Source organism: Lactuca serriola, chromosome 2, assembly GCF_051521515.1.
Source record: "Lactuca serriola cultivar US96UC23 chromosome 2, Lser_US96UC23_V15, whole genome shotgun sequence".
Lineage (NCBI taxonomy): Eukaryota > Viridiplantae > Streptophyta > Magnoliopsida > Asterales > Asteraceae > Lactuca > Lactuca serriola.
Genome location: NC_136409.1, coordinates 46,750,203 through 46,763,812, shown reverse-complemented (window position 1 = coordinate 46,763,812; position 13,610 = coordinate 46,750,203). Strand labels below are relative to the sequence as shown.

Here is a 13,610-nt window from a genome sequence, read left to right as displayed (position 1 = left end):
GAATATGAAAGGTTCCGATATCGCCTCTTACACTTCAAGGTTTGATGACCTGGCACTCCTTTGTCCGGGAATGGTTACCCCGAAAAGCAAAAAGGTAGAAAGATTCATCTGGTGATTAACTCAGACAACCATAGGAAACGTTATAGCAGCAAAGCCAGATACCTATGACAGCGCCAAGTGTCTGGCTCAAACTTTGATCGATCAAAACGATGATCAAGAGGAAGCAGAAACCACTCCCGAGCCAATAGAAAAGAGTGGCGAGAAAAGAAAGTTTTGGAGAAAGAAGAAGAAGAGTCAGTCTTCCCCAGAACCCTCAAAGAAACAACAAATAGTGGCAGTCCACGCTGCCACTACCCCTGATGTTGTTTCTATTGTCAATTCCACCTCTCAAGTACCTGCTACCGGATATGTCGGTACCCTCCCGTGGTGTGACCGATGTAACTACTACCATCGCATCCCTGGACCTTGTCGTGAAAAGTTCTGTAGAAGTTGTGACCAGGAAGGTCACCTCGCATGAACCTGCAAAACCCCAACCCCGTCAACTAGTCAAGCTTCCGGAGCTAGTATCGGTCAAACCTGCTATAGCTAGGGAGAGGTCGGGCACTATAAGCGAAACTGTCCAAAGACAGTAATGTATGGCAACACCGGGAGAGTCCTAACTATGGGGCAAGAAAGCACAGCTGCCGATCCCACTGTTGCCACAGGTATACTTCTTCTCGATCAATCTTGTGCCTGTGATCCTTTTTGATTCTAATGCTAAAAGAATTTGCTAACCATTCATTCAAATATCTTTCTAAACTAAATCCTTCGTTAGTAATTGAAACGTGTACCGTCGAGATGACCAACCAGTGAGAAAGAGATGTTAACGTCATACCTATAGATCGTATCCTCAATCCGGATAATTATTCCTTTCCATTCTATCTAATGATAAACTTTTCATCGAAAACTTTGATGCAAACTCGGCATGGAATGCTTTAGAAAAGCGAAATACTTCACTCATGGTACATTAGACCCTTCGCGACCCTTATGAAATCGATTTCGTATCCTTCAAACTTCGATTGCCCTCGGAACTTAGTAGCACCCATTTGATACTTCACGTCTCGGTCTTTGAGAAGTATCTACCTAACGAAATCAAGATGCGTCCCGGTAGTGAGGGTTTGCTGAGATGTCAAGCGGAGACCCAATGTCACGTAGGAGCGTGAAAACCCGAAGCAGCAAATCCATCCATATCTCATTCAAATTCATGTCTTGTATCGTAATCATTGAATTTCGGGACGAAATTCTTTCTAACGGGGGGATAATGTAACAACCCGAAATTCATATCCCTAAATGTAACCCTTTTCGCGGCTCGTTCGGATCATCCAATCGCCGTTTCCGATTCCATTTCCGATTTCGGCATTTTATTCAGTCATTATTGAATATTTTATTTTATGACTTAATGAGTGCCCAAATACCCTTAGAACTCATTTTAACGCCTCGTATTAGTGAACAGAATATGATTAAAAACAACCATATCAGGTTACGGCAAATTGGCCGGGTGCGACCAAAAGCCCCTTCTAACGCCGGTATCGGGTAGAATTTTACCGTGTCCCAAACTTGGACACTATTTAAAGTGATCCAAGTCTTCATTTTTAAGCTTTTGCTTCATTCTACAACTATCACTTCAACCTCTCTCCTCAAACTAGATTTAAAGGTCTAAATCATCAATTTAAGGCTTCAAATCTTTGAGGTAACTTCCCTAACTTGCTATACAACCCCTCTAGCCTTCAAATTCGAGTTTAAACAATGGATTAGGACCATTATCATGGGTTTACAGCCCTAGAACTATCCTAGGCCGTAAACTCATTTAAAGGGGGTTTTTGAGCAACAAAACCCTTCCAAACCACAACTAGATTTTAGATATGGCTAAATGACTTCATGGATTGGACTTAGAACACTTTAGACATGCATTTTGAGGGATTTGAATGAGTTTACGGCCCAGGAAGGTGCCTAGGTCGTAAACACTAAATTAAAAGGATTTTGAGCCCTTAAACCCTTTCTAGACTCAAACAAGGCTTAGATATGAATTTTGGAATAATGGTATTTGCCTTAGAACATCATGAACATAATTTCTGAGGAGTAAATAGGAGTTTACGGCCAAGGCTCATGCTTAGGCCGTAAACCCCTCAAAAATGGAGAGTAAACCCCTTTTAACATGTCCAAATGCCTTGAAACTCAACCAATAGCCTTGTGGTAAATCCTAGAACCATCTAAAAATAGTTTGGGGGTCTTAAACATATCAAAATGCAACATATAAGAGTTTACGGCCATAGCTCATACCCTTAGGCTGTAAACTCCCAAATATGCGTTAAAAGTTGCCCTAAATTCATAACAAGGCTTGGAAAAATTACTAGAATCACATGTGATTGTTCCTTGTGCCCCAAAATAATTATTCAAGACCATGGGAGAGTTTACGGCCGTAAACTCCAAGTTTACAGCCGTGAACTCCCTTAAACATGGTATAAGTCCCCTTGAATTAATCGAAGGCATTTTAGAAGTCCATTCCAACATTTCCCAAGTCCAAACAAGCCATTAAGCACTCAAAATCACACCAACATGAGTTCACGGCCGTGAACTCATGTATGTATGTGTTTTATGGTTGTAAACTCCCTAAAATATGTACTCTTGGGGAGTAAACTCAAATCCCAAGTCCTTAGTAGCATTACACGTCTGTAGATGTCACCCGGGTCACTCCAAACACTCGTTTTGAGGTGTTTAGTCTCATTGGAGTATAATGTTCCATATAATTAGTGATTGTAAATCTAATTAGATATATATGGACATTATTTCATTTTACATAGGAACATCGCGAGTAATCAGGCCCTGAACCGACGTTTATTGTCCGAAATCGTCACATTTCCGCGTCCGGTGAGTTCATACCCCTACCCTTTTTCATGTGTTTTTCAAATGGTTTTCAACGTTTTCAGGGGGAAATACAAGCAAAAGTACAAGGAATCTTGTACTTAAACGTATTTTCAGTTCAAATGTTTTATTTCATGTATGATTCTAATAATGAAAGTTATGATAACTAATGGTTCAAATTGCAGGTTAAACAGTTAGACTAAAGCCAAATTTCTTTAAAAAGTCTTTTGATCTATATTACTTTTTGTAAAAGAAATCATACTAATTCTAACTACGAATAACACTAAACGAATATGAACGCGAATACGAATATAACTAATAGGATAGAACGAATACGAATATAACTAATAGGATAGAACGAATACGAATATAACTATTAGGTTAGTACGAATAAGAATGCGAATACGAATATAACTAATAGGATAGAACGAATACGATTATATTAGGTTAGTACAAATACGAATGTGAATACGAATATAACTAATAGGATAGAACGAATACGAATACGAATCTAACCAATAGCATAGTCCGAATACGAATAGAAATAGGAATACGAATGCGAATTAACGCCTTTGGATGACACCCGGGTCACTCCAAACACTCGTTTTGAGGTGTTTAGTCTCATTGGAGTATAATGTTCCATATAATTAGTGATTGTAAATCTAATTAGATATTTATGGACATTATTTCATTTTACATAGGGACATCGCGAGTAATCAGGCCCCGAACCGACGTTTAGTGTCCGAAATCGTCACATTTCCGCGTCCGGTGAGTTCATACCCCTACACTTTTTCATGTGTTTTTCAAATGGTTTTCAACGTTTTCAGGGGAGAAAACAAGCAAAAGTACAAGGTATCTAGTACTTAAACGTATTTTCAGTTCAAATGTTTTATTTGATGTATGATTCTAATAATGAAAATTATGATAACTAATGGTTCAAATTGCTGGTTAAACAGTTAGACTAAAGCCAGATTTCTTTAAAAAGTGTTTTGATCTATATTACTTTTTGTAAAAGAAATCATACTAATTATAACTAAGATTAATACTAAACGAATACGAATGTGAATACGAATATAACTAATAGGATATAACGAATACGAATATAACTAATAGGATAGAATGGATACGAATATAACTATTAGGTTAGTACGCATACGAATGTGAATACAAATATAACTAATAGGATAGAACGAATACGAATGTGAATACGAATATAACTAATAGGATAGAACGAATACGAATACGAATCTAACCAATAGCATAGTACGAATACGAATAGAAATAGGAATACGAATGCGAATTAACGCCTTTGGATGACACCAAGACTTCAAATATACAGCTAGTGTACCCCTTGAGTGTCACCAGAGTTTCAAATTAAATACGAAAATACGCCTCCGGACCTCTACTGAGTTTCGAATATATCCGCCTCAAAATGTCGACAGAGCTTCGATTATACAACTAATGTACTCTTTTGGAACTCAACAGAACTTCAAAAATACTGTAATGTACGCTTCTGTGTGATTCCAAATATTCGAAAATACAACTAAGTTAGTAGATAATAGTCATTCGAATGTAGAATATCTAAGGGTTTAGAATACTTAACTAATACTATACACATGGTAATTACTAGTACTTCGAAATCAAACCTAAGAACCAACCAGTAACGAACTTAGATACAAATAGGCAAATCAACACATAGGAAAATATGGGATTTTCCTGGGTAGCACATCAACTCATAAAACGGATAAAGTAACAAACGAATAACTAAAACTATAAGGAAAATATGGGATTTCCTGGAATGACATAACCAACCGTTTTTGAAATTGTAACAAAGGAAACTCGATCTTTTCAAAACTAAATCGCTTATGAACTCACCAGCTTTATGCTGATTTTCAAACCGCTTGTATTCTCAGGTCAGCGTTAGACAGGTACACCGCCACCTTTTGGAGAAGACGGAGCGTTCCGAAGACTCGTCTTTACTTTTGTTCATATTACATATGTAATACACTTGTACAACTTTACTTTCAAACAAATGTAAACAATATTATGTAATGTAATGTTTTGTGATTACTGCTTTTCTATGTGCATTGGATTTGATACTCAACGTGGAGTCAACCTCGGAAATGTTTCTGCCTTTGGTTTTCGGGGTGTGACAAGTGGGAGTGCCCGATCAGCCGAACCTCCGCCTCGGACATCGTAGAAGTCTCGATACATTCCGTAGGGAGGGCGTAGGTTTTGTTGTTGGATCCAATGGTGGAGGTGACTTCCCCAGACGGGAGTCGGTCGTTGAAACTTCCTGACAAAGACGGGAGGTTGTGCGGGAGGTGGATTGATCACTTCCGGCTCTGAGTCGGTACCGAAGTCATCATCCAATTCTATAGCTTCTTCATCCTCCGTGGGATCATCTTTGATCCATCCCCCGTTGCCTTGGTTAGGATAGTAGGGGTTGCCGTTGTGGTGAAATCCAGCCATTTGACTGTACGAGAATAGGGTTATATGAATTGAAATAAAGTTGGAACGTGTAAGAATTAAACATGTAAGTTAAACTAGTTTATGTAGCAAATACTCCTATAGTATTTAAATTCTTGTGTTTGATTCTTGTGATGTTTTGGTAAGTTTTCACTTGTTGCTTACTACGAGCAATCCTCGATATATATTGGTCCGATCTCGGACAAATATAGTTGATCATGCTATATTTGTCCCAAATCCGATTACATATATTGAGTCTTAATCGTAGTGTCCAACTTGTCTAAATACTTCTTGTATAGTTATAATCATAAAAATAATTTGTTGTATGCATGTATTTGTACTTAAATGAACTAACAATTTAAGTTAAACATAACGCTGCTTAAGTGTAAAAACAAAAGAAAAATGTTTTGTCAGAGAGTATTAGTCCCTTAAGCATTTATAGTTTGTATATCTTATGTGGTTCAATATACTTAGTTCACTATAAACATTGCTCTGATACCAATCTGTCACACCCCCGAACCGGAACGGCGGAAACGTTCGGGGGCGGATGACTTCATGTGGTAACGTAACAAATGAATACATAGTAAAGAAAGCAATACAACCATCATATATATAATTGAAAGTTTACATTTGTCAAAAGTTACATGTTCAAAACCAATTACAATATGATGTCAAAATATGAGATTAAACTGGCCCCATATCGTTCCTTCTCCAAAAGCATATTGATACCTGAAATTACTGAATCCCTGGGACATACAAGTAGTTTTGAAAGAGTAGATAAGCATTTAAGATGGTGAGTTTCATAAGTATTAAATGACAATGTTTGTATGAAATGAAATGTTTTGTCCTTGTTTGTTTGATTCTAGAAAATCCTATATTTTCTACTAGTATAAAAGTAGCCTTCTCTCAAGACCAATGTTTGTTTCTAAAAATGTATGTAAGTGTAAAATAACCAATGTATTTGAAAACCTCATAAATCAATGTATTTTTAATACCCCATGTGAGTTTTATAACCATACTATTGACTCGGAATGCCTATACACAACGTTCTTCAGGCGTTGGAATGTCATGACGCTTGTCACCCCAAATGGTGGACTGTAGCTAACAGTCAAGGTGCGGGTTGTCAAGCTCGTATAGATCTATACACAAACACCATACTCCCCCTCCAATGGATTCTGGTATATAATACAGGACTTGAAATGTGTACTCGAACGTACGTGAAGTTAATGTCTCACAAATCTTAGTATAAAAACATATTTACGTGTTAAAATGTTCGTTTGTTCTTGTATATAAAAGTGACTTCTTGAAAATGGTGTTTCTAGTATGTAAAAGTTAGAAAAATTCTGTAAACCTATACCTATTATAGCTTTCTAAAAGTGTGTCTCATTTGTTTTGAAATCCCTAGAAAATGAATCACTTGATGTGAAAGTATAGATTTTTATAGTGTCTAAGATAGACATGTATACATATAATCTAAGCAAAATGTTTAGTTTATACATGCATTACAACAATTTTATATTTCAAAAGATAGAATGCTATTGTAATATATTTTATATACGAGAGTTCCCTATAAAATTTATAAATCACTTATGATTCTATTTAACAAAAGTGTATAATAAAACTTTATATATAACACCCGATAATAATTGTGTGTTTTACTTGTATTCCCCCCCCCCCCCCCCTTGAAAGCATATAAAAGCATTTACAATATTTAAAAAGGTTGATTAAGGGGTATGAACTCACTTGAAAGTTTGAAGAAAGCGAGATGGAAACCGGGCAGAATTTCGTCTTGGGAAAACGGATTTTCTCGGGATTCTCGGGAATCTCGGGAGTACAAACGATCTTCGGGACTTGAGCAAAATGACCAGGGCTTCGGGTTAGCACGGGTACGGAAAACGAGGCAAGAACGCGAAGGAAATGAGAGAAATGGAGCCCTTTCTTTGGAACCCTCGCATCCCTTTTATAGGGGCTAGAACCGCCTCGGTATGCGGGGCGTACGCGTACGTCATGCATGACCGAGTCCTCGACTGCCTCGAACTTCGGATGGGAGAAAGCTAGTTTCGCATAGACCGGGACACGGACGATCCGAGGCCTTGGCCTTGAGTACGCGGGGTGTATGAGGGGTGTACGAGGGTACGCAGAGTTTATAATTAAATTTATATTTAATTTAATTAATAAACTTCTAAAATTCATATCTTCTTCATATGAATTCCGTTTTCGATGGTCTTTATATCCACGCGTAGGTGAGACTACGCTCTACAACTTTCGTTTAGATTCCGTCGGCAAATTTCAAAATTATTTTTATTATTTATTTTTAAAATGTCGTGTTTAAGGAATTTCTTTAGAAATTCATAACTTCTTTATCTGAAGTCGGTTTTTGCCAGAGTTTTTACCGCTGAATTACCATTATCGACACCTTCGATTCTCGTTTAGGTCATTCCGGCCAAAAGTTGCTCGATCTCCGATTCGAGTTTTTAGCTGTCTGCTGCTAAGCCGAACTTGGAAAAATCATAACTTCAATATACGAAGTCGGATTTGGGCGTTCTTTTTACGTACGATCACAGTTTAATGACATCTAACATAGTAGGTAATTAAATAGAAACTTTTTGGACATTTTATTTTCGAAGTTAATTTCATTATCACAAAAGTAGTTACAATAATTGACTTTTTAGGTCATTACATAGAGTTGAAATATCGGGTTGTCACAGGAAACACTTTCACAAAGTAGATTTTAGCTAAATAGCAATTGTGATATTTGCATTCTCAAAGTCGGTAGTGGAGCGTGTGTGGTTAACCGGCACACTAACATGGACTTGTGAGAAGTGGAAAAGGTCTAAACAATTGAGACTATGATTACGGCATCCCTTTTCATAGTTCTTAAAATTGTTTAGACACACCTGTGAGTTATCTAAGATAAGGTGTATGATATTGATAAAGTTTTATCAAAGCAATCTAGTATCAGAAATCTGAACTTTGGTAAGAAAGTCAATAAAATGTTGATTTTTAAAAGTCCAGCTGATTTCTGAGCACATGTCAAAGCTAGTGGGAGCAAAAGTGTTATGCCAATAATCATCATGTTAGTAGGAGCATGATAATTATGATAAAGGTTGCAAGTTAGCAATGTTAATTATAGAAAACAAAAGGTTTCAATTGGGAAAGAGTTGTTTTGCTATAATTAAAGGAGAAGAAATTATACTTCATCTCAAATCTAAAAGCTTAGATTGAGGTTTAAATCGTATTTAGTCATGTGTGTGTGTGTGTGTATATATATATATATATATATATATGAATGTTATGTTAGAATGGCTCAACATAAGAAAACTCTATATATGGGTCAATTATTTGCGTTCTAAAATTCGATTATGATTACCACATCCCTTTTCATATTCTAAATTATGAGAACTTGGAAAATTGAATTGGAAATATTATAGCAAAAGACTGGTTTAGTCTTTATGTGAGACATCATGAATCGTCTCCCATATGCTTCGGATATAGGATCGATTACATGTGCTATATTCATCCTTTCTAAAATTTTCCAAATGCCTGGGGCATTAAGAAGGGAAAAGGTCTAGAAATGGATATGACTAAAATGATTAAGCAATTGTCGAGGACAATCTAAGGTTTACCAAAGATTGGTTGCTCAAGGACAGTTGGAAGTATGGTGTTAATTGTTGAAAGGACCATATTGACATATTCTGAAAAAAGGCAACTCTTGTTCAGAAGTGATAGTCAAAAGGGGAATATGGAAATGATTCCATAGGTGGAAGTTGTTCAATAAATATGTGTAAGATTAGGAAACTTAATGCAAGAAGGATGTTTCCATGAAGTTGATCTCCTTTGGAATGCTCTATAATGTTTGTTGTCAAGTCTTTGTGATTTTGTGCATAATCATTACAAGAGGATCAATGTATATAAGTTTAGAATTTAACTGATTTCAGCAAATGGCATGAATTTGGAATTCTTGCATTTGCAGTAAGGAGTTGGGACTGTGAAATGAGAATCATTAGAGTTATGTTCAATTGGTCTATTTCGCAAAGCAAAGATCATAGAAAAACATAATATGCATACTTGGTGTGTGGCATGACTAGTCTTTAGAAAAACATAGAGTAAATGCTTGGAGCATGGGACAACTATTGTTTTAATTCAAAATAAAGTTGATAGCCAAAACAGTATGCAATGAATAATGTGTAATCATATGGTGATAAATAAAGGGTGTTTTATTTCTATTCATAAGTTCTAAGACCATATTGGATTCAATTATTCTTGTGTTTCATTTTGCATGTTTTGACTTCCAGACTAACTAGGTCATTCTTCCTGATTGACTAAGTTATTCAAACCATCCACAGTTGGTCATATGTTGGAAGTAGATATGAATCAAGACTGTCATGGGTTGGCTTGTAGAGATCTAAGATGTTGGACAAAGCGGTGCTACAACACTCATGAGTGCTCATAAGTTCTGAGTATTGGATTCAACCCATGCTCATTGGAATCACTTCATGGATTTTATCACGAGTGATCATGAGATGATAATATCTTATATTCTTCAAACCTAGAGATATGAGTTGTTACTATGAGTTGGTTATACATTGATTGCACGAAAACGCATTGGCAACTCGATGTTATAAAACGTGCCTTGTGTATTCAACAGGTAGTAGAACAATCCATATGATGACAAATGTAAGTGCTCGGTCGGGCCTGGACTGATTTGCTTTGTTCAATTAGTCAGTCATCATAAATCGGAAATCGGGAAACAACAAATGGACAGAGAGAATGATTATAATCCATGTCTCAGTCCATATGATATCTAGAATGGAGGAATATATGATCCCTTATCTAATGGACAAGTCATTGACAAAGGTCAGAGATCATCGGCAAGGTCAGAGTTCGACAGAAGCTTTGGAGAGCTAGAATTGCCAGTCGGTTCTTGATGTCATACAATAATAGTTTTAAACTTATCCAAGTGGGAGAATGTTGGATTCATGTCTAAGTCCACAACTATAATTGGTAAGACTTGACCCGACCCGACATGGTCCCTTTGGGTTGCATGGCATCATGCATTTGGATAGACTATAATGAGAGAAATAACACTTAAGGTTTGTTAATATACTATAAGTTCTAATATATTAATAAGATTATTTAATTAGTATTGATCAAGAATTAATCTAGGATTAATTAAGTGATCTAAAGAAGACTAATTAAATATATGGGTTGATTGTGTAAATCATCCATACTTGTATAGTGGGCTCAGACTCCATGGATTATCAAGTTGGGCTAAAACCTATAGGATACTCCATGGTGTATTTGAACCCATGGATCCAAGGAAATGGAAATCCATGACAAATAGGGTTTACGCTAATTGTGACACTATATAAAGATCATATTCTTGGGAAAATCGGCCACTAGAGTATGTAAGAAAAAGGGCTAGCCGATTTTCATGAAGTGTGTATATTCTCTCAAGTTATTCCAAGTGTATTTGATGTTGTGTGAACCATTTGAGGTGTCACACTTGGGGCACTAGGCAGTCAAGCTTCATGAAGACATTCTACATCAAAGAGGTATGTAATTCTAACTTAATATATTCATATGAATCAATGTTAATATGCTAGTTAGGATGAATACCTTGGAAAGTTCATATTTGCATGTATAATAGAGAAAACATAGATCCAAGGTATTTAGGGTTGCATGTACACTTAAGAGTGTTAGAATGCTCAAAACCAACAGATATAGCATGGCATCCACTTGGCAGTAGCCTATTTGGTGTCTGCACTGCTGATGGTGGCGACCCTCATATATATCAGTCCTCAACCTGAATAAACCAAAAGAGAAAAACCATGTAACTTTCCTTGAAGATAAACCACATGTGAAGGGTATCATCAACACCATATCATTCATTCCATGGGAAGATACTTGTTTTGTAAATGGTGGAAGTGATCATGTTGTTGTTCAATGGAGTGATAAAAACGGGAGTTGCACAAAAGTATGCACTCTTCAGCTGTTATGGGAGTTACAGGGACACAAAAAAAACAAATGGTGGTTTCTGTAGGTGCTGATAAAAGGATAATTGGATTCGATTTACAAACTGGAAGAGCAGATTACAAGCATCAGATTGAAAGCAAGTATATGCGTGTTCTACCAAATCCTTGTGACTTCAATCTTTTCATGGTTCAAACCAGGTGAAAATGAATGTGAAAACACAGTTAATATAAAAAAATTTGAATATTTTATTAATTTTTTATATTACAATTTGTATGTATTTGCAGTACTCCAGCGAGGCAGATCAGATTGTTTGACATCATATTAAGGCTAACTGAAATACATGAATTCGGTTGGAAACAAGAAATTAGTGAATCACAATCGGCTTTGGTCAACCAGACGTCGTCCCCAAATGGTTTGTACCTAACCTCGGGTTCAGCGGACCCATGATCCATATATTTGACATTAGGTTTAATGCCAACAAACCCTTACAGTCAATTAGAGCTCATCGGACACGTGTGTTCAAATCCTCTTGGCACCACTCACTGCCTCTCCTCATTTCCATATCCTCATATCTCAATATAGGATTGCACAAAATCATATGAAAATTTTGAACACTTGACCTTTTATAGCATATTAGGTAAATCTATTTTATCCTTAAATTAAGTTTTATCAATTGAAATTAATGATTTGTAGTTGGTCTTGATATTTTTAATGAAACATGTTTTATTAAAATGAGTTTTGTTTATGTCATGGTCATGACAGATTGGTCCTCTGAGATGCTGGCCTAGTGGCTTTTGTCTTTCAAGGTCTATTGGAGATCTGGAGACATGAAACCAAATAACCCTTGCTTCTGTTGGTGGCTTATGTTTCTTCAAGTTGCTAATGATGTTATTTTTAAGGATATGAAACCAAATAATCTATTGATAGGACCTCATGGACAACTAAAACTTGCGGATTTTGGTTCTTTTTGCTAAAACCAACCCTCAAATGCTTTTATGAGTTATAAGCATTTATGTGTTTATCTTTGAAGTTAAGAGAAGAAGTAATCTATCATCACTTGTTACTTAATATTCTCAAAATACTAGACTCCATGCATTCCCCTAAAAAAAATTATTTTCTTGTTTAGGAAGACTTGCTGAATTTATCAGGTGGAGGTGAAAAAGGTGATGATTTGATACGAGTCTTGAGGGAACTTACCTCTATACAAAGAAAAATTGCAGTTTTGCAAGTGGAACTTCATGGCCGCAAGGTGAATTCATCAATCTTTCTATATTGATTTTAGAATTTTATTTTCTGTAAAAAAAACAAAAGGAAAAAAAATCCCAACTTACATTTGGTGAATGCTGATTTCATTTGCACTTTCAGGAAGATAAAAATGTTGCACACTTGACACACGTAAGTGAAATGGAGAAAAAGATAGAAAATTTATTAAGAATCACTACTATATTAAAAGATGTTATCTAGAATAAGGTAATAATAATAACAATACATTTTCTGCCTTCTCTCAAATCTTTTTTTCAAACACTTTTTTTGAGATTTCTCATTTGTTCTTTATTTGACTTTCAGGACCGAATTATTGCCCGTCTTTAATAGCCATATTCTTTAGACTACATTCCTATGGAAGTAGAATATCAGGTTAATCTTTTAATACTTTGCAACATCTTATTTTAATATCAAGTAAAATTTTATGTTTAACAATATTCAACATTTTACAGAAACAATTCTCCAAAATATTGATGAAGGTTGCTAGTTATTATGGTGCTCTAACAACATCTACATCTGTTGCAGATTTTCAGTGGACTCAAAACTTTAAAGAACCACCATCCGTTTGGGGGGGTATGTCTATAACAATCTTTCTATGGCTATGAGGGCATTTATGCAGATTTTGGTAGTCCTGACAGAAGGTTCACCCACCAGGTATCATTTTTTCATTCAATTTTATAAAAATACTAAATGAAAAAAAAAACATGTTTTTAAAAAATAATTTCTGATAGAAAGCTTCACATCTCTAGTAAGATATCCTTTCTTTTTTACTTAATGAATACAAGACTTAACTTTTTAGTTTTTACATATTACCCCTTATTTCTTTTTCTTCCATTTCTCCAACTGTGCCTTGTTTTTCTAATATTTTCTAGAAATCATTTATCCAAACGAAACTTAATCTAAAAAAAGGAAAAGTCGGCTTATATTTTATATTGGAAACTTGAATCATATTCTTCTTTCTCACATAAATTCTGTTGAAAACAGGTATGTAAGTTTATGGG

At 35.7% G+C, this 13,610-nt stretch overlaps 1 pseudogene; it reads left to right on the top strand.

The window, feature by feature from the left end:
• The first annotated feature begins 631 nt into the window (after positions 1-631).
• LOC145089206 (uncharacterized) lies at positions 632-11,948 on the top strand (annotated as a pseudogene).
• Positions 11,949-13,610: the final 1,662 nt, after the last annotated feature.